The sequence below is a fragment of the Hyperoodon ampullatus genome (genome assembly GCF_949752795.1).
Source record: "Hyperoodon ampullatus genome assembly, chromosome: 1".
NCBI lineage: Eukaryota > Metazoa > Chordata > Mammalia > Artiodactyla > Ziphiidae > Hyperoodon > Hyperoodon ampullatus.
In genome coordinates, this window is record NC_136914.1 from 85,288,722 (window position 1) to 85,309,518 (window position 20,797).

Below are 20,797 nucleotides of genomic sequence, written 5' to 3' on the forward strand. Positions count from 1 at the left end.
GAAAATTATTGTATCAAGAGGATGTAACACAATATAGTGCTGTGCTTTACCATATGGTGGACATTTGTGACTATTTATGTTTAAATTAATTAAATAAAATAAAAAGTTCAGTTCCCCAGTGCATTAGCCACATTTTCAGGTGTTCAATAGCTACATGTGGTTAGTGGCTACCATGTTGTACAATGCAGATATAGACCATTTCCATTATCACAAAAGGTTCTTTCAGACAGTACTAAAGATATATTGATATATAATTAGTTATTGGGCTATAACTTAAGGCTACCAACTAGTTAGCATTACTTTGAACAAGTAAATTTCTCATCTTCAAAATAGTTTGAACTTCATCTCTTATTCGAATACACAGTCAACATTCTGAACATTAGGGAAGAAAACCCTAAAAAAGTGTCCCTCACCACCCTTTATAAAATAGCAAACCCTCTCCATTTCGTATACAATGGACATTCAACCCCTTAGCAAGAACTACTGGCTCTACCTCCAAAATATATTTGGAATCCATTTCTCCTCATCTCAGTTATTATCTTAATGTTAGCTATCATCATATTGTGCTTGAATTTTCAAAAGAGCCTCTTAAGTGATTTCCCCCTAATAGCTCACACATTCTATTTCAACACAGCAGCTTGTGATTTTTTGAAAACATGTCAGATCATGTCCCTTCTCTTCTCAAAGCCCTCCCTGTGGTTTCTCATCTCATACGGAATAACATCATCTGTTCTGAGGAAGCTTACAAGTTCTCCATGATGAGTTTCTCCACTATCTCTTGGACCCCATTTTCTACTATTCTCTCCCTCACTGTTTCAGCCAGACTGGCCTCCTTTCTGCTTTTCATACATCCTAAGCATGCTCTCAACCCACAGGCTTTGTACTGTCTGAAACACTCTTCCCGCCACATACCTGCACAGCATGCTGCTTTGCTTCTTCAAATATCTGTTTAAATGACACCTTATCAGTGAGCTCTTTCCTCACCACCCTTTATAAAATAGCAAACCCTCTCCATTTCTCTCCTTACCCCTCTAATATTTCATTGCTTTGTTTTTGACTATAGCATTTATTACCTGCATACTATAATTTTATTCTTGTTTATTGTCTATCTCCACTAGAATGTAACATCCATTAGAGCTGGACCTCCAGAAACTAGAATGGCATCTGACACATAGTAGGCATTCAATAAATATATGTTGATAAGTGAATGTTTATGTATGATGCTGTCTCTAGAAGTATAAGGATAAAAAAGACCTAGACTTGGGCGGTCCAGTGGTGAGGACTCCGTGCTTTCACTGCCAAGGGTGTGGGTTCAAACCCTGGTTGGGGAACTAAGGTCCTGCACACCACATGGCAGGGACAAAAAAAAAAAGACATAGACACTCACACTCTAGTTAATTGACAAAGAAGAAGCCCATACAAATAATTACAATACAGTGTAATAATGTGCTTATCCAAAAACAGTTAAGTGGAGTAATATTAATCTTCATCAAAACTAGGTTTGTGAGATAGGCATGCTGATATGTTGCTCATGGGAGTGTGAAATGGGGCCTCCTCTCTGGAGGGTACTTTTCTAGTAGGTATCAAGAGTGGAAAATGTTCATACCTTTTGACCCAGTCATTTCACTTGTAGGAATGCAATCTAAGGAAACGGCATTGCTCTAGTATAAAAAAATTTGAAAAAAATTAGGTAAATGGTTAAACAAAGTATCGCGTATTTGTAAGATAGACAGACCATAATGCAGTCTTTGGAATCATTTTTGGCAGAATACTTAATAAGATGACAAAATGCTTATGATAAAGAAAAACCTAAGAATACATACCTATCACTTTAAGTTGTTACTGTTAAAGGTTGGGATTGGGGTGGGAGACGTCCTTTACTTTTCATTATTGATACAAAAATATGTTATGATCAAGAATTAGTTTTGCCAACTTTAGAAATGCTTAAGACTAATTTTTTAGTGGAAAAATAAAAATAGGACCCGAGTATATTAAGAATAATTTCAATTTTATGTACATAGAAAAAGGCCTAAAAGGAAATATACACACTAAATAGTAACAATGCTCATACATGATTTTTTTTTTTTGTCATTTAGAGATTTCCTATGATGAACTTGTCTTTTAAATTTTTAAAAAAATTTTTGGCTGTGTTGGGTCTTTGTTGCTGTGCGCAGGCTTTCTCTAGTTGCGGCAAGCGGGGGCTACTCTTCATTGTGGTGTGCGGGCTTCTCATTGCGGTGGCTTCTCTTGTTGCAGAGCACGGGCTCTAGGCACGCGGGTTCAGTAGTTGTGGGGCACGGGCTTCATTACTCAGTGGCATGTGGGATCTTCCTGGACCAGGGCTCGAACCTGTGTCTCCTGCATTGGCAGGCGGATTCTTAACCACTGCACCACCAGGGAAGCCCCGTAAGTTTGGATTTTGTTTGTTTTGTTTTTTAGATTCCACATATAAATGATATCATATATCATATTTGTCTTTCTCTGTCTGACTTATTTCACTGCTCATAACACCCTCCAGGTCCATCCATGTTGCTGCAAATGGCAAGATTTCCTTCTTTATGGCAGAATAACATTCCATTGTGTGTGTATATACATATGTATATACACACACACACACACATTTTCTTTTCTTTTTTTTCTTATTGAGGTAACATTTATCATTATGTAAGTTTCATGTGTATATTTCTACAACACGCTCACCACCAAAAATTTATTTTCCATCTGTCACCATACAGTTGATCCCCTTTACCGATTTCACCCTCCACACCCTTCTTCTCTGGTAGCCGCTACTCTCTTCTCTGCATCTACGTGTTTGTTTTTGTTTGGTTTGTATACCACATTTTCTTTATCCATTTATCCACTGATGAATGCTTAGGTTGTTTCCATATCTATTGTAAATAATGATGCAATGAGCATCATTAGTGTTTTTGTTTTCTTCAAATAAATACCCAGAAGTGGAATTGCAGGATCATATCATAGGTCTACTTTTAATTTTTGAGGAACCTCCATACTGTTTTCCACAGTTGGCTGCACCAATTTACATTCCCACCAGCAGTGCACAAGGGTTCCTTCTTCTCCACATCCTCACCAATGCCTATTATTTCTTACCTTTTTGACAATACCAATTCTAACAGGTGTGAGGTGGCATCTCGTGGTTTTGAGTTGCATTTCCCTGATGATTAGTGTGGTTGAGCACTTTTTTATGTTCCCTGTTGACCATTTGTATGTCTTCTTTGGAAAAATGTCTATTTAGATTCTCTGCTCATTTTTTATCAAGATTTTTTTCTTTTGCTACTGAATTGTATGTGTTCTTTATATATATTCTGGATATTAACCCCTTATCAGATACGTGATTTGCAAATATTTCTCCCATTTGGTAGGTTGTCTTTCCATTTTGTTCATGGTTTCCTTTGTTATGCAGAAGCCTTTTAGTTCGATGTAGTCTCACTTGTTTATTTTTGCTTTTGTTGTCTTTGCTTTTGGTGTCAAATCCAAAAAAATCATTGCCAAGACTGAAGTCAAGGAGCTTACTGCCTATGTTTTCTTCTAGGAGTTTTATGGTTTACTTACTTAATTTTTTTGAAATTCGTCTGTGGTCCACTAAATTCAGCTGAATTCCTCTTGAAGATTTACATTCCTAAAACTTAACTGTAGAATTAATTTTCTCCTTAATAAAGATAGTCATCACTGACTATTCTATCAGAAAAGAGTTTCCTTATCTTCATTAGTTATTTTCATTGGCATTGTAAATTTTGTTGTCTCTTCATAGGATCAGCTAGAGCTCTGTTTCTCAAATTTTAACCTGTATACAAATCACCTGGGAATTTTGTTAAAATGCAGATTTTTTGATTCAGTAGGTATCAATTAATTCTAAAGTAATTAATGCTAAAGCTGCTGGCCCATGGACCACACTTTGACTATCAGAGGCTAAGATTATTTTCAGATGTTGTATATTAAGCCTTCTGGCACAGTAATATCTCATCTTTTACAATAAGTCTATCTCTAAAGACATTTGATGTCTAAAGACATTTACAACTGTGGTTGTAAAATTGAAACACTATTTTTTTTTTTTTTTTGCGATACACGGGCCTCTCACTCTTGTGGCCTCTCCCGTTGCGGAGCACAGGCTCCAGACGCGCAGGCTCAGCGGCCATGGCTCACGGGCCCAGCCGCTCCACGGCATGTGGGATCTTCCCAGACCGGGGCACGAACCCGTGTCCCCTGCATCGGCAGGCGGACTCTCAACCACTGCGCCACCAGGGAGGCCCTGAAACACTTTTTAAAGAGAGATCACTATGAATTCTCATAAAGGATGCATTCTTACATAATTAATTATTGGGAGTAAATCCTGAATTGTATCCAAAGTATGACCATAAAATTATGTCAACAGTATTTTTAATAAACATTAAAGCTCAACTAAGTGTTCCTTTAAAAATAATCCCTTGTGTAAGCTATTGCCTTAGTCTAACAATGCTGTCATCTTTAGGATATGTTTGGAAACCTGCTTGGGATTTAACTATAGTATTTGTAACTCATTTGTAAAAATAGACCTGATGAAGTGACAGATATCTTCATCTTTTGAGGATAAATGGAATGTTTTGGGAAGCAGTCAAAACTAGCTGGATCCAAGACTGATGAATATGGTGGATGGGTATGCTTATTATTATTATTTTGGGTTAAAAATAAGGAACACTGTAATGAAATCTATTTTGTGTTTGCAGCTTATCATTTCATTCTGTAGGAGGAGCCCTACAAACAACATGAATCTTGTTTTAATGAGTTCATGCCCTTTCAAGGCAATTACTAATTTGAAGAATAATACTTATCTGAACATATAAATTCTGGTTTCTTGGTTAAAGAAATCAGTCTCATTATCAGAGTTTCAAAATACGTGAGGCAAAACTGATAGAAGTGAAAGAGAAATAGATAAATCCACACAACGCCCCTTTCACAATAATCAATAAAAGTAGACTGAAAAATCAGTGAGCATACAGATGTGAACAACACTATCAACTAACTTGACCTATTTGATATTTATAGTACATTCCATTCCAAAACGGAAATGAACATTCTTTTGAAGGTCACTTGGAATATTTACCAATAAAGACCATGTGCTTCACCATAAAACATGTGTCAATAAAGTTAAAAGTATTTAAATCATACAAAGTATGTTCTTTGACCAAAATGGAATTGAGTTTAAAAACCCATAAAATGTAGAATTAAAATATATGACAGCAATAGCGCAAAGGAAGTGCATTGTTGTAAGATTCTTACACTGTTAATGAAGTGGTATGTCTTTATTTCAAGGCAGCCTGCGATGTTAAAGATGTATATTGTAGTCATGGAGCAACCGCTAAAACACACGAGTGCGCACACACACACACACACACACACACACAGGTATAGCTAATAAGCCAACAGTGGAGATACAATGGAAACATAATAAATAATAAACCCAAAACAAGTCAATAAACAAGGAACAAAGAAAAGATGAGACAAATAGAAAACAAATAGCAAGATGTTAGCTTCAATTCTTATGTTAACTCAAAGAGGTAGATATTTTACAGATAAGGAAACTGAGACTTGGAGAGATTTAAGTAATTTGCCTAAGGTGACACAGCCAGTATGTATTGGGGCTGGGATTTCAATTCAGGTCCCCTGTCTTCCAAGGTCTCTGCACTCTATCTAATGCCAAGTTACTGTAGTAGTGTGTGTGTGTATGCATTCTAGCTACCTGTGTGTAGAATAATTTGGAGAACTAAACCCCTATGTCTTCTAAGAGTTGTGAATATGATTGACATTTACATTTCCGCATGCCTGTATAACTAAAATAAATTCTTGCTTTTCGAATTACAATGAAGCTATATAGAATTATTTCTTGAGGGGTTTCCCATCTGTCTTCACTCTCCATCACAGGTCAGGATGTGCCTAGATTCTCTGCAGTTGAGGGAGTGGGATGAAATGGTGCCGGCACTGCCACAGTGAGGACAACCTAAGTCATTTCCCACAAACCTCTTCAAATCTTTTAAAAGCTTCTTGTTGTGTTCATTATCTATGTATATACACATACATGAGCACAGTACACTAACACGTTAAAATATTTTGACACTCCATACAATATGCCAGGTTCTGTCGTAGGCAAAAGATATAAAAAGGTGAAAGAATTAATTATGTCCCCTGATATCATAGAGTTAAAAGTCTCATGAGGCATACAAACTTTATACAAAGAATCATACAAATATATATAATACTGTCATAAATGCTATGAAAGCAGCAGGATACCATGATAGTTTAACAGGATGACCTATTTGCAGGTCCTCAATGGAAAAAGTCATTTTCTTTTTTTTTAAACATTTTTATTGGAGTATAATTGCTTTACAGTCATTTTCTTCTTATACAAACATATTGAAGACTTTGAAACTATTACAAAGCCACCAAGCTAGAAGTTGACTATAAGTAAGGTAAGTTAGTAATAAAACAATTCTTTCAACTTTAGCATGCTTGGAGCCACGTGATATATTTCTAACAGAGTCTCTTGAGTATGAAGGGCTGTCACCGGCAATTATCTTGAAAGTTATTCATCCTTTTCTTTCCAATTTGTGAAAAGAATGATTTTTTAAAAAATATTATTTATTTATTTGGCTGCGCTGGGTCTTAGTTGCGGCATGCGAACTCTTAGTTGCAGCATGTGGGATCTAATTCCCTGACCAGGGATCGAACCTGGGCCCCCTGTATTGGGAGCGTGGAGTCTTAGCCACTGGACCACCAGGGAAGTCCCAGAATGATGGCTTTTTAAGAGTAAAGATTTAACTAGGAATTTTTCTTTACAGTACAGGCTATAATCATAGGACTTGAGAAGAAAACTCTTCACTTCCAGCAGTCCATTTAAAAAATGGCTGTGGATGATTTTAAAAGAGCAGTAAAATAAGTTGTAACCAATGTAACCTATAGCGTGTAAGGGGCTCACCCAGATCCTTCTGCATTCATCCTGAGCTGTGTCCTGGGAGAAGCTGAGCCAGGCATGGTTCTGGAAAGAGCCTGCTTCCCTGTCTCAACAAGACCAGATCTTGCAGGGGCTATTTCTGATTCTCTCCAAACAGAGCCCACTGGTTGGAGCCCAGTGACCAGCTGCAGCCGGTAAGAAAGCCGCCGCCCAGTGTCACTCTGAAAAGACCACAATACTCTTTCCTCTGTATCCCATCTTTTCCTGGTGACAGGGAACCGAAGACCCAAGGGCAGGCCCAGGACCGACCACTCGCATTGTGCCTAGCACACACTAAAGACTCAATAAATGCTTAAAAAAAAAAAAAAAAAGAAAGAAGAAGAAATATAAAATTGGGTGTTTGATTACAGATAGCTCAAAAGGGAGATGGAAATAAAATCAGTTTAATTGTTAGATAAGAATTGAGCAGGAAGAGACAAGAAACAATGATTTTAAAGGTACTTTACAAAAACACTGGATCATTATCTGATGACTTGCTTGTAAAAGTTGCTTTATTTTAGGAACAAATTTAAGTGACCGGATTTTAAACATTCTGCAAGTATTTTCCTGGTTAGACACTGAGTACCTAGGCGATAGAAACATCTGCTTGCTGAACAGGTATCACTGCAGAGTAAAGACACTCAAACAATTGCATTTGCTCTTCTGATTAGAGCGAAGGGGAGGGAGGGGAGGCAGGAACATGGAGAGAATGATGTGGGTGGCTGTACTTGTAGTGCGTGCCTGCCTGCAGTATAAATGGGCAGGCTTGTCTGCTCGACAAAATGGGAAGGATTGTTTCTAGCACAGAATAATTGTCCTTAAAAAGTGTTTCCTTATAAATATTTTTATTAGTATACCTTAAAGCTTTTAGTATTAGAGAACCCACCAGATTAAGGCTTGGCATAATTTTGAGAAGGTATATGCATTAGTTTTCAGGGTATTTTGGGGAGCAAAGCTGATTTGTTTCGATAATAATTGTAGCACAATCCTTTTTTAATAGCGGTATTTCATTTTTGGAACAGGTTCATCCATATGTCTTTCTGATACCCTCTTTCTAGACTAATAATTTGGGCATTTCATTTAAATATTTTAGAGCAACATATTTTACTCCAAAGCCTTCCTATATAGCCAACAAGTACTATAAGAAGAAACAAACAAACAAACAAAACCTGTAAGGTAAGCTTTCAGGGAAAAAGTGATTCTGAGCTGAGAGAAGGTTCTAGATTAGGAGTTCTTAACATGGGACCATGGGTAAAATTTAGGGGATTCAAGGATCCCTTGGAATTTCCTGGAAAATCCTGAGTGTATCTAGGGAGAGAGTCCTGTGTTTTTATAAGATTTTCAGAGTGGTATTGACCCAAAAGAGTTAGAATCTTGTAGTGTGAGTGTGAGTCAAGATAGCCTAAGTTATGCTGCAGTAACAAAATAACCTTGAGACCCTGGTAGCTTAAAACCACCGTGGTTTCTCACTACCTAAAATTACTTCCCCTCCAACTCAGCTCAGACAACAGATATTTGTTCAGAGCTAATTCTGCTCAAAGGCTCCTAACTAGGGCCCCAGAGAGGGATCAGGTCCCCTGGACGTTACATGTCTTCACCTCTGGACAAGTTCCTCACTTTTCCTTACCCACCAGATGTTTTCTTTATTTAAATTTTTATTGGAGTATAGTTGATTTAAAAAGTTGTTAGTTTCTGCTGTACAGCAAAGTGAATCAGTTATACGTATACATATATCCACTCTTTTTAAGATTCTTTTCCCATATAGGTCATTACAGAGTATTGAGTAGAGTGTCCTGTGCTATACGGTAGGTCCTTATTCGTTATCTATTTTATATATAGTCATGTGTATATGTCAATCCCAATCTTCCAAGTTACCTCTCTCCCTCCCCCTTCCCCCAACCATAAGTTTGTTTTCTACATCTGTGACTCCACTTCTGTTTTGTAAATAAGTTTATCTGTACAATTTTTTTTTTAGATTTCACATACAAGTGATATCATATGATATTTGTCTTTTACTGTCACCCGCCAGATTCTTATCCTCATTGCGAAGAGGGGATAGAACCCTGGAAGGGAAGTGACTGCAGGTGGAAAAAATAAATTCCAGATAGATAGATAAGTTGGAACAAATAGTTTGAAATGTTTTTGTCAGTCCTGGGGAGAGGTGGGTGGAGTAGGTGGTAGGAGGTGTGAAGGAGATTTCTTATTTCTGGACTTAGCGTTTCAACATGACAACTTACGTTCTAGGAAGCACTCGAATAAACTTATTATCCATATTTCATCCATTTCCAGGCAAAAATAGCACATCATAATACAGCGCTGTTACAGTAAACTTTCAAAGATAAATGCAAAATCAAGAACAGAAAAAGATGGTTGGTGGTGGTAGAGAACAAGCAGACAGAAAAGCTGAGCTAAGAGAAGCTGCAGTTGAGATATAACTGAACATCGGGCTTCCTGGCAGCCAAAGAAAAAAGGGAAACACCAATAAGAAATTTGGACAAGTAGCTGTAAAAATCTTATGGTTCTAGGGGACTGTATTGTTTTGATATTCATTTAGGCACTGCTAGTAAATAGCTGCATGAACTTGAACAAGTTACTAGAGTGTTCTAGGCCTTACTTTCCTATAAGTGACAGTAACTGCCTGCTGAATTAGATACCTAAATTTCCTTTACCTGAAACTTCTCAGTTATTGACACTTCAAAGAAATGTCTTCCTTTATACTTTTCATCAGGATTATACACTTCTTCATTAAACACGTGTTTATAGTTCTCTGTAGATTCATGAAGATTTTCCCTTTTTAGTATCCTTAAAGAGAAACATGACAGAATTCCCTAATCTTTACTAATTTTAAAGCTAACATATATTTCACATGTCACATGCCTAGTTTTTTTTTTTTTTTTTTTGCGGTACGCGGGCCTCTCACTGCTGTGGCCTCTCCCGTTGCGGAGCACAGGCTCCGGACGTGCAGGCTCAGCGGCTATGGCTCACGGGCCTAGCTGCTCCGCGGCATGTGGGATCTTCCCGGACTGGGTCACGAACCTGTGTCCCCTGCATTGGCAGGCGGACTCTCAACCACTGCACCACCAGGGAAGCCCACATGCCTAGTTTTGACTTTGACATTCTTCTGCAGTCACAGAAAAAACAGCATATTCAAAAATACACCAGAAATGAAAGGGTAATTATTTAGTACAGAGTGTTAATAGAAAACACAACACAAGCCACAAACACACAAAACACAAAACACAAAAACACAAAAAATTATGTTTTTAAAATGGAACTGAAAATGCTTCTATGTTGCCAGAAAAGAGAAAGAATCATAGTCGTTGGTACCAAAAAAGAGAAAGACTAGAAGACATTTCCATACCCCTGTTCCTCACATCTTGACAGGGCCTGAATTTCTTCCTAGAATCTGGCAGAGAGTGAAGAATGTTTTAAATCTCACTTATTGCTGGGAAGTGGACCTTAGCTTTTATAAACTGTCTATATTTATATGTTTTCTGATTTCTCTGCTTCTATCCAACCACACAGCTTACTGTTCATTATATTTCATTTTCATTAGTGGTATTCTTAAGTATTCATGTGGCTTGATGAATCTTTATTTTTCAGGAGTAAAGAAGGTAAAAAAAAAAATCAGGATTAATCTGGTCCATAACATTTTTTTTTTCAGCTGGGCTGTGCAACTTGTGGGATCTTAGTTCCCCGACCAGGGATTGAACACGGGCCCCCGAGAGTGAAAGCCTGGAATTCTAACCACTGTAGTCCATAACATTTTTGTTAGATGAGAATAAAGATAAACATCTTAAAGCTGTATTTCAAAACCATGTTTTAACCTCATTTATTAAAATTTGACAATGCATAAGTACAAGGTCCACAAGATATTCTATTTTGATGTAACTCATCCCCCCTTATCTATCATCTATCTATCATCTATCTATCTCTCCATTCATTCATAGAAGCAAGCATATTTCTTAAACATCAGGATCAATGAATACAGAGGACTACTGAGAGAGGCATTGAGACTGTGTCTCTATGGATCTTTAGGGCTGAATCAGAACCAAGACTCACCTGGGACCCAGAAACTGCACCGACATTCATCTGGGAATTTTTTCAGGATTTTGAGCATCAATCTTCTTGGGCCACATTGAGAAATGAATTATAGTTGGATCAGCCAAAGCTGGGTAGACTTAAGAAGTAGTTACTGTTTTATCAGCCTCATTGTTGCAACTTTTTTCCTCAGCCTTGCAAATCTTTTGATCAGTTTTATTGGAGTCAGTGAAACACGGGCTTCTCACCTGGAGCGGGCCGCCTGGATCAGCATCTGGCCTTTAGCGCTTCACCACCACTAGCTCTGTGACCTTGGGCACATGTCTCTAAGCATCAGTTTACTCATCTGTAGAGCGGGGATAATATTAGAGTTTACCTCGTAGGCTGTAGGAAGATTCACTGCGATAACGATAGTAAAGCACTCAACTACTGACTTAAAAAATGTTAACTATTCAAATTATTAAAAATTAAAAGGTCATTTATGTAAAGATGTCGACTCTCAAGATTTCAGTGAAGGGGAACCAAAGAGATCTTTGAACTATCTAACTCATCCCCATGATCAATTGTGATTAACTTCTTCCCTTTACTCTGTCTCCGCCTTGCTCTACGTCCCAGGGGGCTGATCTGTGTGGACATCAAGGTGCTCTCCTGCCCTCTGGTTTCCAGTTGCTCTCAGCTAGAGGGGAGCATCATAAGGAGACAGAAGTGAGTTGAGAAGTAAGGGTACTGATTCTCCTGGCTCCCTCCCTGCAGGCTCTGCCGAGTCTAACCATGTTTCCTCACATGGAGATCACATTTCCTAGCAGGGAGCCCTCATTCCAGTACACCCACTGGCTCACCTCACCTCTTCAGGCCGATGACAGTGCCCTGCCAGTGTAAGGTCTGGACACTACGCTCCCCATTGTAGTTTCAGGCTACCCTGCTCACACCTTTGGACTAAGTGTTTTTATCCAGCTCTTCTCAAATCAACCATGCCATCTGTTTCCTGACAGACTGGTTGAAACACCAGGTATGTACCACTAGGATGGTGTCTATGTGAGGCCTGAGGAACAACTTTAAGGGGAGGGGGAAAAAGGAAAAGAGAAAATAGAATGATTCAACCAGGATTTGGGAGCACACCAAATTATATATGAATAATTCTTTCCCTGAATTGGCATGTACTTTGGCTGATATGGTCAAATTGAACTATATTGGTATGATAGAGACAGACTCAGTGACCTTTATTTTCTCTCATTCTATGCCTGACTCAGCTTTGTAAATACAGCTTTATTGGGGGAACAAGTTGCCTACTGGAACTTGGGATTTTCTCATAATTCATAATAGGTCTTGGTCATTTTTCTCCAACTAGTTATTCAGCCGCTGGCTGTATTTATTTGGTTCTTGGGACATGGTACTTGATACAGGGCCAAGCACATCAGGCTCTCAGTAAATATATTGCATGAATGTGTAGTCAACTTTAAAGGGTTCATCCATGTTGTAGTATGTATTAGTATTTCATTCCTTTTTTATGACTGAACAACACTCCATTGTGTGGATATACCACATTTTGTTTGTCCATTCATCAATTAATGGACATTTGGATTGATTCCATTTTTTGGTATCATAGGGCTCCTGTGAACATTTGTGTACAAGTTTTTGTGTAGACATGTCTCCAATTCTCTTGGGTATATACCCATGAGTGGAATTGCTGGGTCAAATGATAACCTATATATAACTTTTTAAGGAATTGCCAAACTGTTTTTCAAAGTGACTGCACCATTTTACATTCCTACCAGCAATGTATGAAGGTTTCAATCTGTCCATATCCTAGCTAGTATTTGTTACTGTGTATCTTTTTCATTGGTATTTCACTGTGGTTTAATTTGCATTTCCCTAATAACTGGTGATGTTGTGCATCTTTTCATGTGCCTATTGGCCATTTGTATCTTCCTTGGAGAATGTATATTCAGAACGCTTGCCCACTTTTAATTAGGCTATTTGTGTTTATTGTTGAATTGTAAGAGATCTATATATTCTGGCTAAAGTTTCTTATCAGATATATAATCTGCAAATATTTTCTCCCATTCTGTGGGTTATCTTTTTGTTCTTCATGTTGTTCTTGGAAGCACAAGTTTTTCATTTTGAAGTACAATTTATCTTTTCTTTTTTTTGTCACTTATGCTTTCCGGTGTCATATTGAAAAAAACATGGCTTAACCCAAGAAGATTCACTCCTGTGTTTTCTTCCAAGAGTTTTACAATTTTAGCTCTTCCATTTAGGTCTATGACCTATTTTCAATTACTTTTTGCACATGGTATAAAAGTAGGGGTCCAACTTCATTCTTTGGGATGTGGATATCCTGTTGTCTCAGGATCATTTGTTGAAATGACTATTCTTTCCCCATTGAATTATCTTGGCACCCTTGTTAAAAACCAATTGACCACAAATGTAAGTTTTGTTGGCTATCTGGATTCCTTGCATTTCCATCAGAACTTTAGGATAAGCTTGTCAATTTCTGCAGAGAAGTCACCTGAGATTTGGATAGAAATTGCAATGGACCAGTAGATCAATTTGGGGAGTATTGCCATCTTAACAATATCGATTCTTCCACTCCATTATCATGGGATGTCTTCCCGTTATTTAGATCTTTTAAAATTTCTTCCAATAATGTGTTTAGTTTGCGGTTTAAATTTTATTTAAATTTTAAAATTTATTTAAAATGTATTCCTAAGTATTTTGTTCTTTCTGATGTTATTGAAAATAAAATTGTTTTTTAAGTTTCATTTTCAGAGTGTTTATTGTTAGTGTATAGAAATAGTTGATTTTCGTATATCGATCTTGTATACTGCAACCTTGCTGAATTTGTTCCTAATACTTTTTTGATCTGTAGCTTTTACTCTGTGTGACCTGCTATAAAATATTAAAAAACCGAAGTTACTTAATAATCCTCTTTTAATGCTTTAGAATAATAAAATAATTTAAATTTCATTTTAATTGATATCCCAATTCAAACTCAAATTATTTGGACTAAATTATTATTTTTTCATCCAAAACTACTGTTCAGAACATTGCATCTTGTAGTGCAAAAATAAAACATCTTTTCCCTAAAATGAAAAATGTGTTTTGTCTTAGTTTTTACTTAGTCTAACTTCTGAATGACACTTATGCAGTTTCGCTGTTCAGTAATGGTTGATACATCAGATTTATATTTTACATAATAACTAAAAGTGGGAAGCCACCACTACACCACCTTATTTAGCCATAGCTACTTTACTTCTGTAGTCAGATCACTGTTCAAAAACCATAAACAAGCAGCATCTGTTTATTGTTAAAAGTCAAGAGTAGCAGCTGTAGGGTTCCTCCTCTCCCTGATAGAATGGAACTATAGAAGCATGTATGTTTAAAATGTGAATGTATAAAATACTGTACAGAAACATTGGATTACATGTCACTCCTGGATCATCATTGGTTGTCCCATTCATTCACTAGATCAAGTGAATTTTTGGATGAGTTTTGGTCAGTTCCCTGACATAACCATCTTTTCTGTTTAAAAACAAACAAACAAACAAACCAGAAAAGCATCTTGAATTGGAGAAAGATGCAAAAAGCAAGTTAAAACACTTAACAGAGACTTGACATTTATTGTGCAATTTTATCTCCAACAGAACATGTGGCATTCTAGAGGTATATGAGGTAATAAAATCAATACTCCAGTTAGAACACCTGAAATAATTGGCTCTAGTAACAAATGTTTCTTATAATTAAAAATATTGAATGTTTAAAAAACTCTTATAACATTTTAAGTTCCTAAAAGTGCCTAACACTTAAAAAACAACTTACTCTTCTATATAAATTGTTCACAAAAAATCTTGCTATTCTATATTACACTACGCATTTACAGTTTTATTAACATACCTCTGGTGGGTTTTAACTCTACACAGTACAATCAAATAGAAATTATTCATAGAGAATCAACAAGACTTCAACAATAAAAATATTAGGATCAATGGATTTGTCACAGTTTCTCCACAAGTGTTCATCATAGAAAATAGAGTAAAGGCAAGTTGGCCCCAGTGTTAGGCTGCTACATGAAGCTCCAGAGAGGAGAGACACACAAGGGCAATGCTTAAATGGGGCAGGGTCGGACTAGACCAGTGACCTTGAAGGTTTCAGGACCCCTCTCATGGACTGATATGCCCTTATTCCTTAGAAACAAAGCCAGGCCCTGATGGCCATGGCAAGCTCTTGAACTTAAACACAGCCAGAGATGTTAAAGCCACAACTACAGGAAAGAACAGATTACTGTATTTTCCTACAAAAACTTCACGACAGTTCTCACAGTGACATCATAGATTGAAACCCTCTCTTCCAAACCAGACTCATCAATTCTAAGGCTATGAATACAACAAATGTGAAAAGTGAATGGACATTGACTAACTGATGTCCAGTGCCATTTCTACCATCTAGCCGTTCCCAAAGACCATCACTTCACTGAGTTCAAAGTTTTGCTTTTATATCCCTGCGTTTTTGTACTGGGAACCTATGACAGAAATGTGAACAAATTTTAATTTATCCACTACTTCAATTAAACAACAAATCCATTCCAAAGTGTTTAAGGGGGTTGAGAACCTTAACTACTAGGGAAAACTGAACTAGTCATTCTGCTTACTAAACCCAAAGATTTCCTCTTATTAGCTGAGTACCTTGGGCAGTGTCCTTATCAATAAAATGGGGTGGTAACAATAAGACCCTAGAGAGTGGTTGTGAGGATCAAAATGAGATGATGCATTAAAGTGCTTACCAAAGTACCTGGTGCACAAGGGCTCAATGTATATAAGCTATAGCTACTGTTATTGCTAGTGGTTTTGAATGGGCCTAAATAGTTTTCCAATGTGCACAAGACCCATCAGGCTACTTGTAGTAGGGCAATTATTCTGAGAATGAAGAGTCTTCTGAATAAGTCATCTTAGCAGATGAATTTTCACTGTAATTTGGGGAATTGTGATTCAGTGAAAACCTAGCCTGTATATTAGCCAGCTATGGATGGTCATGAGGAAATTTAATCTGGTCACTTTTACCACAATGATTTGGTAATTTAGTGCTTTCAAGAGCCAAGCTTACTGAGCTGGTCATTATATGAGTGAAGTCCAGACCTCTCAATGTTTCTTGCAATTGAATATACTGTGGAGGGTAAAAGTGGTCTCTAATGTGTAAACATATCTGTTATAGTTTTGAATTTTAATTAGGAGGCAAATATTGGTGAGTTATTATTTTTGCACTCCATGTTGTCTGGTATCAATTCTTCACTCTCCTCTAAATAATAACACAAATAGAAGAAGTGATGCCACTGGCTGATAAAATGTAAGTAACTGCGGAGGGCCATCAACTGGGTGACATTTTTCTACATTATTCAAGTGAAGTGGTTATTTTTATCCAGTACTTACACGACTGAAAGAAGCCATCACTATGTTTACAAAAATATATCATAATGATACATACTGCTGTTTAGACACATTTACACTAGAGTTCTGACTCAAGCATCCTATTTGACATGTTTTGCCAAGCAGTTTTGGCAAGTGTCACCACATTAAACACGCACCAGCAAGGCTTGCACCATATGTGCAAAATCACTTTCTATTACATTTCTAAAAACTGGTATATAAGAGCTGTCAAAAATTACAAACATCTGTACTGTGAAATGAGAAAAGTTTAAATATTTTTTAAAACGAAGTTATCCAAGAATGAGACTTTTTAAAATGATAGAAATCTAAGAAAAACTAAGGAGGTAGTCAGTGGGTATTAGGTTTAGGTTCTAGAGTACACGCTGAATGACAGAATTCAAATGAGGGCAACGTATGTTTGCTTTCCTGAAAACAGTGCATGCTTCATCCTACTCGATGCTCCATCCATTTTCTGATAGCAACAGGAGGTCAAGCCATTAAAGGTGGCAGGAAAATGTAGCCATCACGAACTTGTAGATTCCCAAGTTTGTATTATTGTCTAGATTTTTGGAAAACATCTGATATTACAAGAATATACTGGACTTAACCATTCTATCGCTGACACATGGAGGAGCTGGATCAAATAAGATATTGAGTAATTTATATCGCCTTATAATCCTGGTGAACAAATCTCTCAGGTCAATGTGTTTATGACTGATGAAGGGCTAACAAAGATCCAGAATATAAAATGACCCACTTGTCCTACAGCTACGAAGTAGCCACGTGTATAACGTATCTCCCAATTCCCCTACCAAAGGAGATGATGACCATTTCCAGCAAATGCTCTCATACTATCCTCTCTGTTCCTAGTGAAGCCTTATGAAACGTAAATGGTGACAGTAGCCTCAGTGCTGTGGTGGAAATTCTCAACCAAGAGAGTGGTGCCTGGGTTCAGGGCTGAATATTTTCAATTGACAGATTTTCTCCAAAGCATTTAATACTGAGGTTAAACCATGAGATTGTGAATGGTGGACCTTCAAAAGAGACCATGAGAAATGGGAGCTTAGTAACTGCTCGCAGAGTATGACGCATCCCCCCACCCCATCTCCCGGTTTCTGGCCTACATCCTCCAAACAGATCACTGAAGGGTTATGCTGGGCCAAGCGGAACTGCACTTGGCGTTCCATTCACTGGGAAAGCAGGCATGCTCTTTGTGATGTGACTTTAATTTGGGAAAACTCAGGACACATCAAGACACTGTCACTGAGAGTAGGTATGGTTCCCTTGATAGATGGGATTATGAACCATGCCCAGTCACTGACAAAATACCAAATTTGGTCTGTGGTGTCAGGCCAGACCTATGACCTTTTCTCTCACCAATGAGGTGGAGCAAAGCTGCATCCTGAGCTGTTTTAATTCAATCTATGTTATTCCAATGCTAAAATGACTCAAGGAAGCTGCTAAAAGCTGACATGAGTATGAGTGTCTCCTCAAGAGAGCAATTTATCCAACTGCCAGACAAAGATGTAGAAGATCAAATCAAGAAAATATACAGGTCTCCAGGTCTCCAAAGAGATCAACGGAAAGGCTGACAGAGCAGTGACAGCATCCAATCTTCTCACTGGTGAGCTTTTAACCTTGCTACAGAGGCTGCAATGGCCTTACCAAAAAAATAAGTGAACGATCCTTGCAAACCCTGATTTGAAAATCAGGTGACCATGCAGGCAACCAGCAAGAGCCAGGTAATATACCAGCCTTAAAGGGGAAGTGCAAATAGCAGCATGTGACATGGACTAAGGAGAGGACAAAGCAGAACAGCCAAGCAGATACTGTGTCACAGCCCAAGGGCCATTAGTGCCCGGGTCAGGCGGTGGGTTCGGCTAAAGGAACACAGCAACTACATCAACGGTGAAGAGTGGAATGGAACAGACGTCCCCTGGGGACAGGGGATCGTAGGTCCTAGACCCAGGAGAGGCGGTAGAACTGGCTGTGTGATGCTAAGTCAGTCATCTTGCTGGATCTTGATTGCTCATGTGCATAAGAGATGACCAGTGTGCAGCTCTTAACATTTTAGAATTTGTGAAGTATTGGAAAACAGCTGATAGAGAGATAATTCACCTGAAAATAGGGGTGGGAGGAAGAGACCAGGTGTACCTTCGAGCAAAGGCTGGTGCAACCACGGGCCTTGAGGGGCAGAGCCTCCTGACCCCAGGAGCCTTCTCAGGGGATGATAACAGGAGTGGAGCAAGCACTTGTTGTAAGCATGCCAACCTGTAAGGCTATGGAGAGTGAATGCAGAAATGCTCCATCGCCACCTTCAGCGAAGATCAGCACGACACACGGCTCCGTAGATGTGAAGATCTGTGGAATTCGCAAGCTTTCAGGGAAACAATAAGAATCGGAAGTTCTTTTGTTTTTTTTTAAGGCAGTGGTCAAATACTGCTGCTATAGAAAAAAAAAAAGGACAGTGAACTCAGCAGTAAGGATAACTAAAGTCCAATGCAAAGAAAGGAAAAGTAAGATGGAGAGACAGGTGAGATTATGGTGGTATTTTTCTCCTGGCTAAGATTTCATGTCACCAAAGATTCTTATAAGATATTGACTTCTAGACCTTGAAAACTCCTCAGGGAGTATCCTTCTTCCTCGGATAGCCAAAGATACTAGTCTCATCGTTCCCAGAAGCACTGCATTTGCCCTTATCTTTTCCTTTACCTGCAAATTTTAGCAAAGTTGCTCCAAAACAGGATTGAAATATTAGTTCTCCCCATACCATTTAACAGATCTGACAAATGACCATCTCTATAAACAAACTTTTCAGTGGAGGAAACCAATAATCATAACAAAAGCTAAAGAAGGACCTATTGCTAGGGTCGTGCACAGAGCTGATGCTAATTATAGAAGATAAAGGGTAATTTATTATTTTACTTTGTCGAAAAGTGGCAAAAAACCCTCTTTATGCATGGATGCTCATAAACTTTAGATGAATTTCCAAACCATTTTCAAAACCCTTAGTCATGTTTGTAGATGACATTAGCAGCCTTCACTAACAGTTGCCCATTTAGCCCTCAACTCTACAAAGAATGCAGACATCTGGATTAGGGTGATAAAGGAAGCCTCCCCTCCCACCCAAACCTGAAGCACTCAGAAAGATTCTCAGAAAGCATCTGTGGATAAGAAATGGTTCCAAAGACATTACTACTAACTTCACAGATGAAGCTCAACAAATTAAACCAGGGAAAGTGGGTGGGAGTGGTCACTGCTAACTCAGCCAGAGCCAGTAGTTCAGGGGAATACTGGTGGGAAGGGGGCACACAACAGTTGGGATGAAACATTTCCATCGGTGACAAGAAGAAACAAGATTTATGCAAATTCTAAAGATCAACTCAGCACAAAAAGACCCTCAAATTTCTGAGAAATTACAGACAAGCCCATTGCATAGTTGTCAGAATGGCCTTGAAGCTGTGTGTATACAATTCCAGAACATCTGGTCAATTCAGTGAATACCATCAGTCACATCACTTGTTTGGTCCTCAGTGCACCAAACAACTAGCTGACTGAAATTCTCATTGTTCAACCCATCACTTTGGCATTGTGTCAACAAAGCCCGATTTAAGGCTATGGAAACTGTGGATCTGTGAACTTACAAAATCGAGCATCTGAAAATGGTTTTGAATCTTTGGATGTTTCTTGACTGATACAGTGAAAACTATTACTGTTTGTTAACTTCAGAGATCACATAGTGCCTTCCTGATCAACACAGTAGAAATTTTTTTGTGTGGTAAAAATAACAGCTGACTTCCAATTAATCATTGTCTACAGGTGGCTTCTGACCTCTGGTTTCTTTTTAATAACAGGCTCTGTCAATGTAGACACAGCATGCAATGTCACCTATCCTATGTCTTTGCTGAGAAGTATAAATTTAAGTCTTTGGAAAACATAAAGACAACTTATTTGAATTAAATTAAGAGAATGCTTGTTCCTTGTCCCTTAGGATAATGCCATGTCTCTACCTTCTCCCATGGGCAGGAACACTAACCCAATCTCTGTGGGGACCAGCTCTGCTCAGGAAACAGAGCTTACTTGAAGATTTCAGACATGTGACCAGGAGCTCACCTCTCTTTTTTCACCCTCACTGTCTAACTAGTCATCATTTAAAATCAACTGTCATTTTTTCTTTGTATAATGTAATATTCTGAAAATCTCTGTAGGCTCCATAGACTTCCCAAACAACCCTAAAATGGGTTTGTACTAGGAACTGTGGCAGTAGGTCAAGAGTTAAGGTTTAGGATGTGTAAACCTTAACTCTGTTAGGATGTGACAGAGTGACATGCTTTGGATTCTAAAGTGATGGTAA